The sequence below is a fragment of the Hevea brasiliensis genome, chromosome 2 (genome assembly GCF_030052815.1).
Source record: "Hevea brasiliensis isolate MT/VB/25A 57/8 chromosome 2, ASM3005281v1, whole genome shotgun sequence".
Classification (NCBI taxonomy): domain Eukaryota; kingdom Viridiplantae; phylum Streptophyta; class Magnoliopsida; order Malpighiales; family Euphorbiaceae; genus Hevea; species Hevea brasiliensis.
In genome coordinates this window covers 2,276,301-2,290,919 of record NC_079494.1, presented here as the reverse complement: position 1 = coordinate 2,290,919, position 14,619 = coordinate 2,276,301, and positions in this window count along the sequence as shown.

The window sequence follows — 14,619 nt, the reverse complement described above, 5'->3', positions numbered from 1 at the left end:
ATTAAGATATGTATTTGTAAATTAATTATTAAATGCAATGTGAATGATTTGATGAGATATTTTGAAATGAAAAATTTTGATTAAATTGTGGACTTGGATTGCATTATGATGAACTAAGTTATTTTGGTGGTTGGGAGTTATGAAAACAAATATTGAAAGTGTTTTTTACAGGTTTTTGAAGAATTATTTTCTCAAAATTCAGACAGTACTCTGCTGAAATTTTTACTAAATTGTGGAAAAATGAAAATGGATAAAAATTTTTACTAGTTTTGAAACTTTAATTAAGTGTTTTTAATTCTTACTAAAATGCTCACCACTTCCAAAATGTAAGAAAATGATTTTAAAATCCCTTGTATTATACTTAATGAGTTATCGGTAGGTGAAATTCGGTAGTTTATTAGGTATTCTACAGGATCATGTTATGCCTTACAGAGGGATAAGGTGTGATATGTTTTAGTGGTCTCAGAGCATGATTTTGCAATAAATTTTGACTATGTATGTGAATATTTCTTTGATAAGTACAACTGCTCAAGTGTCTTTAATTGATACATATGACATATTTACATTATGAATATGCTCTAACGGAGGTCAACCTCCTTATGTTTGATCTCAGGAAGTAGGAAATTTTTGAAAATGGAATGGCAGAGGGAGATCATTCCGTGGAGCAATCTATCGAGGTTGAGGTCCAAAGAGAAGCCCCAGCACTTCAGAATGTGAGTGGGTCAGCCACTCCAGCTCCTACTCTAGCACTGCAGTTTCTTGCTCAATTTGCACAGCAGATGGCTGCATTTTTTCAACAAATGACGAGAAATGTGCCACCCCAAGTTCAGATGCAAGCACCTGCAGTACAACTATAGCCCCCAGCTCGATAATATGAAAAACTAATGAAATTTGGGGCTACTGAGTTTAAGGGCACTGTGGATCCACTGGAGGCAGAATAGTGTCTAGAATGGATGGAAAGGGTATTCAGAAAACTGCAGTGTACCGAAGAATTAAAATTTGAATATTCAGTATCTCTTCTACAAGGGGATGCATATAAATGGTGGAAGACCATCCCCCATAGCCTGGTTGAGCCACCTGTGCTTACATGGACAGACTTTCTGAGGGAATTTAGGCAGAAATGGGTTCCCGATGCTTATATAGATATGAAATTGCAAGAATTCTTGAGCCTGAAGTAAGGGGACAGAACAATAACAGAATATGAGCGGGACTTTTCAAGGCTAAGTCACTATGCTGAAAGCTTAGTCTCCACCCCCAAAGACAGATGTAAGAGGTTTGAGGCTGGGTTGAGGCCTAGCTTAAGAATGCAAGTTGTGGGATTCAGACACCATAATTTTTCTGAGCTGATTTTACAAGCCCTGGAACTAGAAAGGATAGAATCAGAAGGGACGGTGAAGAAGGACACTCAAGAGAAAGAAAAGACTTAAAAGGCTACGGGCTAAGCTACTGAGAGTGGTTCTGGGAAGAGAAAACAGTTTGGGAGATCCAACTCTCGCAGATCTGGCAGAGGTAGATTCTCTAGCCAAATACCAACCCGGTCTGATCAGCAGACCCAGCAGGCATCTCGAGGAGCTTTATCAGTCCGGTAATCTGAGACTTGTGGTAGAACACACGGTGGGGTGTGTTTCAAGGATTGTACTAGTCCGCGCCGATCTGGACCTCCTGCCACATCTGGGGGATCAACCCAAGTCTCTACACCTAGAGGGTCACAGCCAGCTGGTCGAGGTAGAGGCAGAGGTAGAGGTAGGGGTCCTGGTAGCACTCCTGGAAGTCAGAGTGCTGTTAACCAGCCAGAACCAAGTGGTGCACCAGCTAGAGTCTATACCATGAGACAGAGAGAGGAGGCTAAAACATCAGATGTAGTAGCTGGTATTTTCTCTATCCTTGACCAAGATGCGTATGTGTTGTTTGATCCTGGCTCCACATATTCATATGTCAGTGCTAGTGTGATGTGCTCTACTACTATCCAGTGTGCACAAATGGACTATGATATGCTTGTAACTAGTCCATTAGGTCAGGAGGTTAGGGTCAACAGAATCTATAGAGACTGTCCTTTGGTGATCCAAGGACATGTTTTTCTATCAGATTTAATTGAAATGCCCTTCAGAGATTATGATATCATCTTGAGCATGGATTGGTTAGCCAAGCATCATGCAATGGTTGACTGTAGACTGAAGATAGTCACTTTTGGTCTCCCTCTGTACGGTGATGTGGTAATACATGGGGAGAGGCGATTCGCCATCAAACATCATTTAATTTTGTACTAGCGGAAGGATGATTAGAAAGGGGTGTGAAGCATACTTGGCACATGTGATAGACACCAAAGTGGGGAGTCCAGCACTGAGGGACATCCCTACCGTATGTGACTTTCCGGATGTGTTTCCTGATGAATTGCCAAGTTTATCTCCAGAAAGAGAGGTGCAGTTTGAGATTAATGTTATACCTTGTGTGGATCCAATTTCCATAACGCCATATAGAATGGCACCAGCAAAATTGAAATAATTAAAAGTGCAGTTGTAAGAGCTACTTGACAAGGGCTTTATTCACCCTAGTGTGTCATCTTGGCGAGCGCCAGTGTTGTTTGTCAAGAAGAAGGATGGCACTCTCTGCTTATGTATCGACTATCGGTAGTTGAATAAGGTGACAATAAAGAACAGATACCCATTACCCTGCATTGATGACTTGTTTGATCAGTTGATGGGTGCAGCTGTTTTCTCCAAAATTGACCTGAGATCAGGTTATTATCAGCTGAAAGTACAAGAGCAGAGTATTTCTAAAACTGCCTTTAGAACCCGCTATGGCCATTATGAGTTCTTAGTTATACTATTCGGTTAACTATTACTCCGGCTACTTTTATAGATCTGATCAACACTATCTTCAGACCATACCTTGAACAGTTTGTAGTGGTATTCATAGATGATATATTGGTTTATTCGAGGAGTGCAAAGGAGCATGATAGACACAGATGCATTATACTGCAGACTTTGAGAGAGAAACAGCTATATGCAAAACTATCAAAATGTGAATTTTGGCTGAAGGAGATACCCTTTTTGAGGCATATAGTATCGACAAAAGGTATTAAGGTAGATCCCAGCAAGATAGAAGCTGTCCTTAATTGGAAGCCACCTAGAAATATCACAGAGATTCGCAGTTTTTTGGATTTAGCTGGATACTACCGCCGTTTTGTGAAAGGGTTCTCCATGTTGGCATCTCCACTGACCAAGCTGCTTGGGAAAGATGTGAAATTTCAGTCGACGAATGAATGCCAGCAGAGTTTTGATGAATTAAAGAGGTATTTGACTGAGGCTCCTGTTAGTAGTATGCCCTAGAGCATATCATTTAGTATGTATCTTGTACATATTTTTAATAATAAAAGGCATTTCCACTTTTCCGTTTACATAATATATTTATGTGTAATAGAAAAGGTCCATTGATATTTTGTTAGAAATATTATTCTTAAGTTGTTAAGAATATGAGTGACAATATTTCTAGCACAAAGTATCATAAATAGGTTCACAATCGAGGATACTTCATAATAAGGACATGACTTATCCAGAAAGATTGTATTCATGTTTGTTTCCAAGTTATTTATATGAGATATAAATAAGATGGAATGGTGAGTCTCATGCCATATAACAAACATGATAGGCACTTATAAATGATAAGTAGGCCGAACCAGTGACACTTATGACAAGCACATGGAGTTTACTCTTGTCAATGTTTTGTCATAAATCATATCAGTGCATATAATCTTTAGACCTGAGATAGTACAGTTATCTTGTATATAGGTAGTTTGAGTTTGATACTGCTTTCATACTTGTACTGTGTATGGGTATATGGGCATGTGTTGGCTCCTACTAGTTATATATGGAGGTAGGTGTTGATCAAGATGGAATCTGTTCCTCTAAGTAAATAGAGATAAAATCCTATTTTCATTTAATTGTTCTTGATGTTTCAAGTTCCTGGCCATGACAGATAGATTTATTCAGAAAAGAAAAGAGTTTCTGATGAGAAAATCTTTTTAATCAAGAACTGGAATTAAAAGAGAACATAATATTCATAGCAAATGGAGTTTGACATAAACCATGACTCCAGCTTGAGTTGGGATTTTGTAACAGAGAGATTCTAGTGCATGGTAACATATGATTATAGGTTCATTTAAGGTAAACCTTATTACTAATTGGGTGGCCATGACATGCTATGCTAGGTGTTAACCATGGTCTATGAGGTTCATAAAATGATTTAGAGAAATCATTTATGGTAAGAAAGAGTTCTAATGATATTAAGAGTTGATATCATGTCTCATTGCCAATTAGTGATGAGCCTAGTAAGTCACACACATACACAAGTTATCACCTAATTAAATATGATTTAATTAATTAATTAAAGAGTTTAATTTATTAATTAAATAGATTTGGTTTGCAATTAAATTGCAAAGTCCCTAGTATGACTTGAAACCAAATCTAGATTATTGGATGTATAGTATAAATTAAATTTATATTTAAAGTGTTTAAATATGAATTTAATTGATGAGAAATTAATTAATAGATATTAATTAATTAATTTATATTTGATATAAATTAATTAGAAGAAGAAAATAATTATTTTGGGTTAAGAACTCAAAATTAAGACACAGGGGCATTTTGGTCATTTTGCAGTGTGACACGTGGCACCATGAGATGGTGACACATGGCATAACACATAAGCTTGCCAAATATTTTTTTAATCATGTAAGATGATTAAAATCAAGATTAAATATAGGTTTGACACTTGGCACAATGTGATTGGGTCACTTAAACCTAGAGCTAATCAAAAGGTGACATGTGGCTAGGGTTTAATGTGTTAACCTAGCTATTTAAGTGTGGTTATGAAAAGAAAACATAACCAGCAGCCTCTCCTCTCAATTGTCACGCCACTTTGAGCCTCTCCAGCTATTTCTCTTCATCTCTCATCAATTCAAAGAGATTAGCCATCAATCTCTTGAATTAAGAACACTAGAAATTGTTTCTAGTGTCCTGTTTACATCTCTAATCTCTTAAAAGGCAGAACTTGAATTTCTAATTAATAGAAAAGGCTTTAGAAGCTGTTCAAGGGCTGTCATAGGTGTTCTTGGTGTGGACAAGCTAGAGGGACAACATCTGGTGTCCTGAAGACGAATCTCAAAGGCGCATATGCGGCAAGACATCAAGAGGTTAGTGTAATCGTTCTTGATTTAATCTATGGTTCTAAAATTAATCTGATTAATTTTAAAATCTTAAATGGCAAATACAGATCCAAAAAACATATTAAAAGAGTTTTAATATATTGTTTATCATTGAAATCAAATAGATAAAAATAAATCTTGCATGGTGCGTGTGACCCTAGGTGAAAAATTTTTGAATTCAATGGTATAATCTTGTGTTTTTCACGCTTCCGTTCCTTCAGCTCCAGTCCTGACTTTACCCACCCCGGGTAAAGAATACACAGTATATAATAATGCTTGTCATAATGGGTTAGGTTGTGTACTAATGCAAGATCGGAATGTCATTGCATATGCATCACGCCAACTGAAACCTCATGAGAGAAATTATTCGACACATGACTTGGAGCTAGCAGCTATTGTGTTCGCTCTTAAGATCTGGAGACACTATTTATATAGGGAGAAGTGCTACATCTACACAGATCATAAGAGTTTGAAGTATCTGGACACTCAGAAGGAGTTGAATTTGAAACAAAGGAGATGGTTAGAGTTGATAAAAGACTATGATTGTATGATAGACTATCAGCCAGGGAAAGCTAATGTGCTGGCTGACGTCTTAAGTCGCAAGACTATGGCAAGTCTACGGGTTTCTCCTTTGTCTATGGTATATGAGTTGAGATCATTGCATGCCAGCTTAGAGATTAATGATGAGGGATAGATAGCAGTTGCCTGGCATGTATAGCCAGTGTTGATTGACCATATCAGAATGGCTGCTCAGAATGATCAGAAGTATCAGAAGCTGTTAGAAGAAGTCAGAAAGGGGAAGAAACCTGAGGTCTCAATTAGAGATGATGGTCTATTGCTACACCAGGGCAGAATGTGCATTCCTAATGATGTTGACTTAAGACAGATTATTTTGAAGGAAGCACATGAATCTTCTTTGCTATGCATCCTGGTGGTACCAAAATGTATAGAGGGCTGAAAGAGCATTACTGGTGGATGGGTATGAAAAGAAATGTAGCAGAATTTGTTTTCAAATGCCTAACTTGTCAGCAAATCAAGGCAAAGCATCAACTACCAGTTGGTTTGTTACATCCATTACCAGTACCGAAATGGAAATGGGAGAGAATAACTGTGGATTTTGTGATGGGACTTCCGAGGATACAGAAGAGCCATGATGCAATATGGGTCATTGTTGACAGACTGACCAAGTCTGCTCATTTTTTGCCTATCTAAATGGACTATAGTTTGAAAAGTTTGGCCAAGTTGTACATTGACGAGATAGTAAGACTGCATTGAGTGCTAGTATCCATTGTATTAGACAGAGATCCTAGGTTCACTTCTAGATTCTGGGGTAGTCTTCAGAGAGCCCTAGGAACTAGATTGAACTTCAGCATGACATTCCATCCACAGACAGATGGCCAGTCTGAGAGGGTAATTTAGATCTTGGAGGACATGCTACGGGCTTGTGTGATTGAGTTTGAGGGCAGTTGGGACACACACTTGCCTTTGATTGAGTTTTCTTACAACAACAGCTACCAATCAAGCATTGGGATGCCTCCATATGAAGCTTTGTATGGTAGGAAATGTAGAACCCTATTGTGTTGGGATGAGGTAGGCAAAAGAAAGATGATTGGGCCAGAAATTGTTCAGCAAACTAAAGAGAAAATAAGATTGATCAGAGATCGACTTAAGACTGCATCAGACCGTCAGAACTCCTATATTGATTTGAAAAGAAGGGATATTGAGTATGCAGTGGGTGACAAAGTATTCCTCAAGATTTTCCCTTGGAAGAAGATTATGAGATTCGGCAGAAAGGGGAAACTGAGTCCTCATTTCATCGGGCCATATGAGGTTCTGGAGAGAATGGGTCCTTTGGCATATCGCTTGGCACTAACTCCAGAGTTGGAGAAGATACATAACGTCTTCCATATATCTATGTTGAGGAGGTATTGATTAAATCCATCCCACGTACTAGCAATGGAAGAAATTGAAGTGAATCCAGACCTCACATATGAAGAAGAACCCATAGAGATTATGGCTTATGAGGTGAAGTAGCTACGGAACAAGTAGATACCGTTAGTGAAAGTGTTGTGGAACCATCATTCGGGCCAGGAGGCTACTTGGGAATGAGATGAGGATATGAGAAGACAGCACCCACAGCTGTTCAGAGATTGATACCAGGTAAAATTTTGGGACAAAATTTATTTTAAGGGGGGGAGAATTGTAACACCCCTATTTACATAGCCTGGTATATTTCACTGTTCCCGTTATCGGTGTCTGTTCGGACAATTAAGGAAATTAGAACCACGTCTAAGACACCTAGTTAAGCTATGAACACAAATAATTAATAATTGTCAAATAGTTAAGTATAAAAAAGAAAAACAGAACACAAGAAGTTAAATGAGCTGGGAGTCACAGCGATGGATGACCTTCTCGGGAATGATTGCGAAGTCAATCTAAACTCAAATTTCGAACCGTAAAATGTGACGCTGTTGTCCTTAGGACTATTGTGAACACAGTGGAAAAGAGAAAATCACAATAAAGAATTATTAAGTAGGTCAAATAATTAGGTCAAGGATCCGAAAAAAATATCGAATAACTTGCAAACCGGATTGAATCAGCGAGGGACAATTTAGTCAATTCATCCCTAGAGCTGACTCTTGACCTAACTGTCCAATAAAATTGAAGAAAAGAAAATTTTGGGATCAAGAATTAAATTAAAAAGCTATTGAAAAATTAATGAAAAAGAAAAAAGTTTTATTGCATCACCTTGATGACATCACATATGATGTCAAAATAAATTTTTATTTACCCACTTTATTTGACCAAGTCAAGGGCACTAAATAAGACATAAAAATAAAAGAAAAGAAAAAAAAATGGTCATCTTCATTTTCTCCCAAGTTAGCCGTCCCTCATCCCTCTCTCATCTCTCTCACATATTTCCTCTATTGAAGCTAAAATTTAAAGCTTCACAAACCCTAGAAATCCCCCAAAAATTTTACTAAATTATGATTAAACTTTGTTTGGGCAACTAGAAGAGGAGATTGAAGAATCAAGAAAGAAGAAAAAAGGAAGAAAATTAGTGATTGGAAAATCAAACAAAGGTTAGGATGTAAATTTGAATTCTTTTATTAAATTTCTATGTTCTTAGTTAAGTTAACTTAGATTTTAACTTAAATAAAAAAAAAAAAATATTGAGGGACCAAACATGAAATTCGTCCAGCTAGGGTTAGGGTTTGATATGAATGAGTTTAATGGTTTTGAATGGTTATTTAAAGTGAATTAAGTGTATAAATCATGAATATACACTTAAAATTTGTATTAGAGTTGAAATATATATAACTAGGATTTGGAGATTGTGAAAAATTGAAGAAAAATTTGAGAATTGAGCAAATGATATTATTGACCTTATTTGACTTAAGAAATGGTTAATTGTGAACATTTGTAATGTGTATGAAATGTTGGAACCAAGTTCCAATTCGGATTGGAGAGGGTCAATCTGTAGGCAGCATGACCTAGGTCCCTTTCAGGGACCAAAACTAAAAATTTATCAACCCAATTGGTGTGAAGCCTATTAGGAATGAAAATAGACACAAAATGACACATTTTTCATTCAGGAATCATGCTCAGAAAGTGACCATAACTTAGTGAACAATTAGGCCAAATTCGGAATTGGAAAACTGACCTGTACAAAAATGACCAAATGAACAGTAGTTACGTAAATGACCATAACTTGGTTTAGGAAGGTCCAAATGACCTGAAATTTTACCGGTAGAAATATGAGACAAAGCCCTACAACTTTCATGAAGAAAACAAACCCAAATTTTGACCATAACCTATTTGAAAAGCCACCTGCAGTCAACCTACAAAAACTGCCTTTATCCAGTGAATGCCTAGAATTCTGGGTAAAATAAAATCCGGCTAGCCATGTTGAAATAGCTATAATATAGGCTACAAAACTCCAAATAGAGTGATTCAAAAAGAGAAATAAAGTTAAGACAATAAGGAACAATTTCTATGAAGAAAATTTAGCCAAATTTTCACAGCAATATAACCAATGGAACAGTGCAAAACAGGACACCAAAACTGAAAATTTGAAATTTGTGCCTAAAAAACTTAAGATTTGAGAAAACAATCAAAATCAACAAAATTGGTAACCAAAATGTGGTATGTGGGTATAATTAGATTTTCCATACCTTTTAAGCATAAGAAAGTCAATATTTTGACTTGAATAGTGCCATGAATAGTAACCCCGACATGAAAATTTCTGAGAACGTAAGTTTAAGCATATTGGGGGCTAGAATTGAGCATATATAAATTAATTATTGGATTTATTATGAGACAAGATACTGAAACACTGTTAATTATGTGTTTCAGTTGAAAAAGACCCAAAAAATCTAAGGGACTGAGTCAAGCTTAGAGGCGACTCACGTCAGGTTTGTGCACAATAAATTTATGTAATTATTTTCTAAGTGAAAAGTTGAATTGCTATGCTTTATGAAATCGCTGTATTGTTTATAAATTGTATTGCCATTTTGTGACTGTAAAAAATGACTTTGGAAATTGTTTGGGATCCTTTCTAAATTATGTGAGTACATTGTTTTGAATTGATTTTAGATTCACACTTAGCATGACAGTATCACATTATTCCTCCTTCATTTATGGGGTTGAGATCGTTTATTTTCCTCCCTCTCTGGCTTACCAGTTGAGGTTGTAGATCGGATCAGTACTCATTAGCTAGCTAGCCACCTCCCTCATTGATTTCGATTAATGGGGTTGTAAATTGATTGAAAATTTTATGTCATAGCTTAAGTTGTGTATGAATTGGTAACACTGTATTTATTAAATTATTTGATCAAAATTGTGCTATAATGAGTTTTGATAATTTATGAAATATTTAAATTGTGATTTATCAATGAATGTCTTATGTATTGCATTTCGAATTTTTATTGTGCACTACTGAGTATTTTTATACTCAGCGATAGCTCGTTTTGCTGTCGCAGATAAGGGTAAGGAGAAAGTAGCAGAGTGAGTTGCTGTTGAGATAGGGGACTACTTTGACCTTTTTGATACGGGTATTTATTTATACCCTTGTAGTTATTTTGATGTAAATATCATAATATCATATGTATTAATGTATAGTTGAGTGGTCGTACAGTAAATTGTAATATAGCATTTTAGATTTTCTTTTTGTAAATTAAGATATGTATTTGTAAATTAAATATTAAATGCAATGTGAATGAATTGATGAGATATTTTGAAATGACAAATTTTGATTGAATTGTGGACTTGGATTGCATTGTGATGAACTAAGTTATTTTGGTGGTTGGGAGTTGTGAAAATAAATATTGGAAGTCTTTTTTACAGGTTTTTTAAGAACTGTTTTCTTAAAATACAGACGGCATTCTGCCGAAATTTTTACTAAATTATGAAAAAATGAAAATGGACAAAAATTTTTTACTAGTTTTGAAATTTCAATTCAATATTTTTAATTTCTACTAAAATGCTCACCACTTCCAAAATGTAAGAAAATGATTTTTGTCACGACCCAACCTATGGGCCGGACCGGCACTAGGACCTGAGCCAGCCTAAAGCCCCCGAGGCCCGTAGTAAGCCTAACTATTCACTTAACCCAACTCTAAGGCCCAATTTCAAGAAATCAACCGGACAGAGTCCGGCCATAAAATTGACCTTTTAACGGGGAGTTTTTGACTCACCCGACCTGTAAACACAATAAATACTCAATTGGGGAGCTCAGCTCACCCTCCACATACTCATCAGCATAAAAATAAAAGGGAGCTCAGCTCCCTCATCCAATCCATCAAACATGCATAGAATATTAAGATTACAGGTCCAAAATAATAATTTAGTTTACAGGCCCATATCAAATAAACATTTCTAACATATGCGGAAATTCTAAGATTTAACAAGTTTATACAAACATTAATAATCGACCTGCGAGGAAGAAAGCAGGTTAACCTCAAAAAAAATATCCTCCTGTGACTTGGAAAAATATTGAACAGGAGTGAGCGTTCGACTCAGAGAGTAAAATATCAATTTTAACCATAATCTCTATAACTATCTAAAACTAATGCACCCTGTAGAGTGAAATGCAACATCAGCAATAAATTCACATCATAACAGCGAAAAGGTAATTTGGAGCACTCACACACCCAGTAGTATCAATCATAATATATGGGAGCTGATCCCCTATACAGCTCTCTTAAATCCAACCTGGTGCCAGCGAAGAACTCAAGCCGGACTTTCGCTTAATAAACCAAATCAGGGTCCCAGCGAAGAACTCAAGCCGTGTCTACCCCGAAGGACCGGGTCCCAGCGAAGATCTCAAGCCGTGTCTACTCGTCCTATCCATAGTCCACACCACATCACACGCACGCCAACGCACGCACACTGCTCCAAATTACCACAACAACATACATGGCACTTTCACAGTTATGAATGCAACATAAATCATGCCTAAAGTTTATCTACATAGATATATGCATATAAGTGATGCATGGGCATGCTTGAACATATAATAATAGTGAAATTACAATTAAAATTAATATTTTACTCACAGACTTGACAACGGTCACTGTGGCGGCTGGGCGGAGCCGGCTCACCTGACAATTACATTACAATTATTTAATATAAATGACTCAATACAAATCAAGAAAAGACCAAGTACGTCCTAAGTCGTGCCGAAAATCCGGCAGAGTCTCCCCTATACCTAGGACCTATCCAACCTGCAAAATGGCTCAAAACACACTTCTATATTTACAATCCATATATCCACAACTCAATCACATCACACAGCCCCTCCTGGGCCCATCAAATCAGTCATCCATCACAATATGCAAAATTTCAATTTAGTCCTTATAATTGATCATTTTTGCAAAAACTACCCAAACAAGCTCTAAAAATTCTAAAACTTTTCCCCGCGGTCGTTAGCAATATTACTAGGCTATTGCAAAAAGAATAATATTGCTCTGAGCTACCACGAATATTTTATGGATTTTTAATCCTATTTAAGCACTAGAAAATTACGAAAAAGCAAGGTTCGGGTTTACCTTTGCCGATTCTGACTCCGGGGACGCGCTCGAGATGTCTGACAATGGGGGGTAGCCAAAACCTCGGTCCAATTCGGAGACTTTTCTGGTAACGGATCTGTCTGGCTGAAAATTCACAGACCCGGTCAACTGTCGAATTTCCGCGAATTGATGATACCTATACGAAGCCCACAACACGGGGGTTAGTACATAAATTTTTCATAATTTTCTAAGCTTATTTAATGCCCGAAAAAACATTGCGAAGTTCCATGGGACCCACCGAAAAACGATGTCGGAAAATTTTGAAATTTATATCCCCGCGAAGCTCTCGACGAGTGGAGCGCTCTGGTACTCTCGGTTTTCTTGTGGGGTTCACGGTTTGCGAGAAATCTAGCCCGAAAGTCAAAATGGGCTAAAACTTCTCGGGCAAAAATTGGACAAACCGCTCGATGGATTTCGGTATTCTTGGTGTTTATGGAAAGCTCTCGACGAGTAGATGAGTTTAGACACAAGACCCGGTCCGATTGGTGGTCGGATCGGCCGGATTTTGGCCGGGAAGAAGAAAGGTCGCGCGCGTTGCGCGTCACTTTTGGAGTCGTTTTCCGGCCTTCCAGACGGCAACCGGCCGTGGGGGAGGGCTGAGGCGGCGCGCCGGCGAGGTGGGGTGGCAGGGGAGGCGGCGGCGCGGCAAGGGAAGGAGAGAGGAGAGAGAAAAAGAGAGAGAAAGGGAGAGGGGTCCGACGCGCGCGGGGAGGGGGAGAAAAAGAAGAAGACCGGTCCGATTCGATCGGTCCGGTTTGATTCGGCCGGTTCAATTCAAGATACAAAATTTTGAATTTTTACTCTGCCTCGGGACCGAAAATGAGGTCCAAAAATTCCGAAAAAATTTCAGAAAACTCAGAAAAATTCGTAGACTCCAAATATATTTTTAGTTTTGCCACATGGTCTTTAAATTAATTTTTAAAAATCATCTATATTTATATTTTCAGAAAATCGAACCCGATTTTTAAAATCCGAAAAATCTCAAATAATTTCTTAAAATTTAAATAAAATTAAAATATCAATAATACTCATAAAATAATAAAATTTAAAATTTTTGGGGTGTTACATTTAAAATCCCTTTGTAGTGTACTTAATGAGTTATCGGTAGGTGAAGTTCGGTAGTTCATTAAGTATTTTACTGAATCATGTTATGCCTTACAGAGGGTTAAGGTGTGACAATTAAAATTTTCAAATAAAAAAAATGGAATTAGTAAAATATATAAAAGTGGAATGATGACTTATGACCTATTACTTTTAGGGTTTTGAATTTATTGTAGTATCAAACTCATTAGAATTGTTAGAATTCTCATGTAGAGTATATTATTATTATTATTATTATTATTTGTAGTAAATCACATATATCTCTTAGCCTATTGAGTTAAGTCTAATCTTCTCACGTCAGAGAGACTTATCATGAAGGTAAAATGCTTCTAGTGAAGATTTTCTCAATTCATAAGGTTCGAACATTCGACTTGGCTTAAGAGATATAAAATCTTTTATTACTCGTATTAACCCCTATTGGTTGTCGAGTATGTTCTTTCACAAGAAATACTTCAAAATATGAATATAAAATTGTTAATTAATTAATTTGAGGATAATTATCTACACATGATAAAAGTTTAAAAAAAAAAAAAAAGAAAAGTGTGAAAAGCTCTCCTGATTTTGAGAATAAGAACACATATATTATTTTCTAATGTTATCTTAATGTCTATAGTAAGAGTAGCCATGTTCTTCTCTACCCCCTAAACTTAGATTAAACGGTAAAATAGGTAAAAAAAAAAAAAAAGTGAGGAACAGTATATGACTAGCAGAAAAAAATAATTAAAATAAGATAAAGAACAAGCATACAAAATTAATTGAGGCAAAGGAAAGTTAAAATAGATGTTTCAAAGGATGATCTGTGGTATACAGCTCGAGATTGGAGATGGTTTTGGTATGATACTAAAAATGGCCTTAATTAATTAGTGGACCAATGCCTGCAGGCTACCCTATAGAAGGGCACTATACCCTTCAAACACCTGCAGATTTAACTGCTCAGTAGTCAAAGTATGCACCGCCCAATACCCAATCGGGGCAACTAGTCATGGATCCATCCAATTGTAGGGCTCAGTGTCCTGTCCGTACGGGTTTTCTGGTCTTACCCTAGGATCTTGGACCACAAGCACCCTAATAAGATGGCCCTATGCCACTATGTTAATAGTGGGTGCTTTTAGCCTAAGTTAGTTGGATCAGATAATTAAAATTATTTTACTTATTTGATAAATTGAGTTTGGAGCTTTTATTTCCTCAATCTCTTTATTAAAACAAATATTGAATACTTTGTACTCATAGGTCAACAAATCTGAA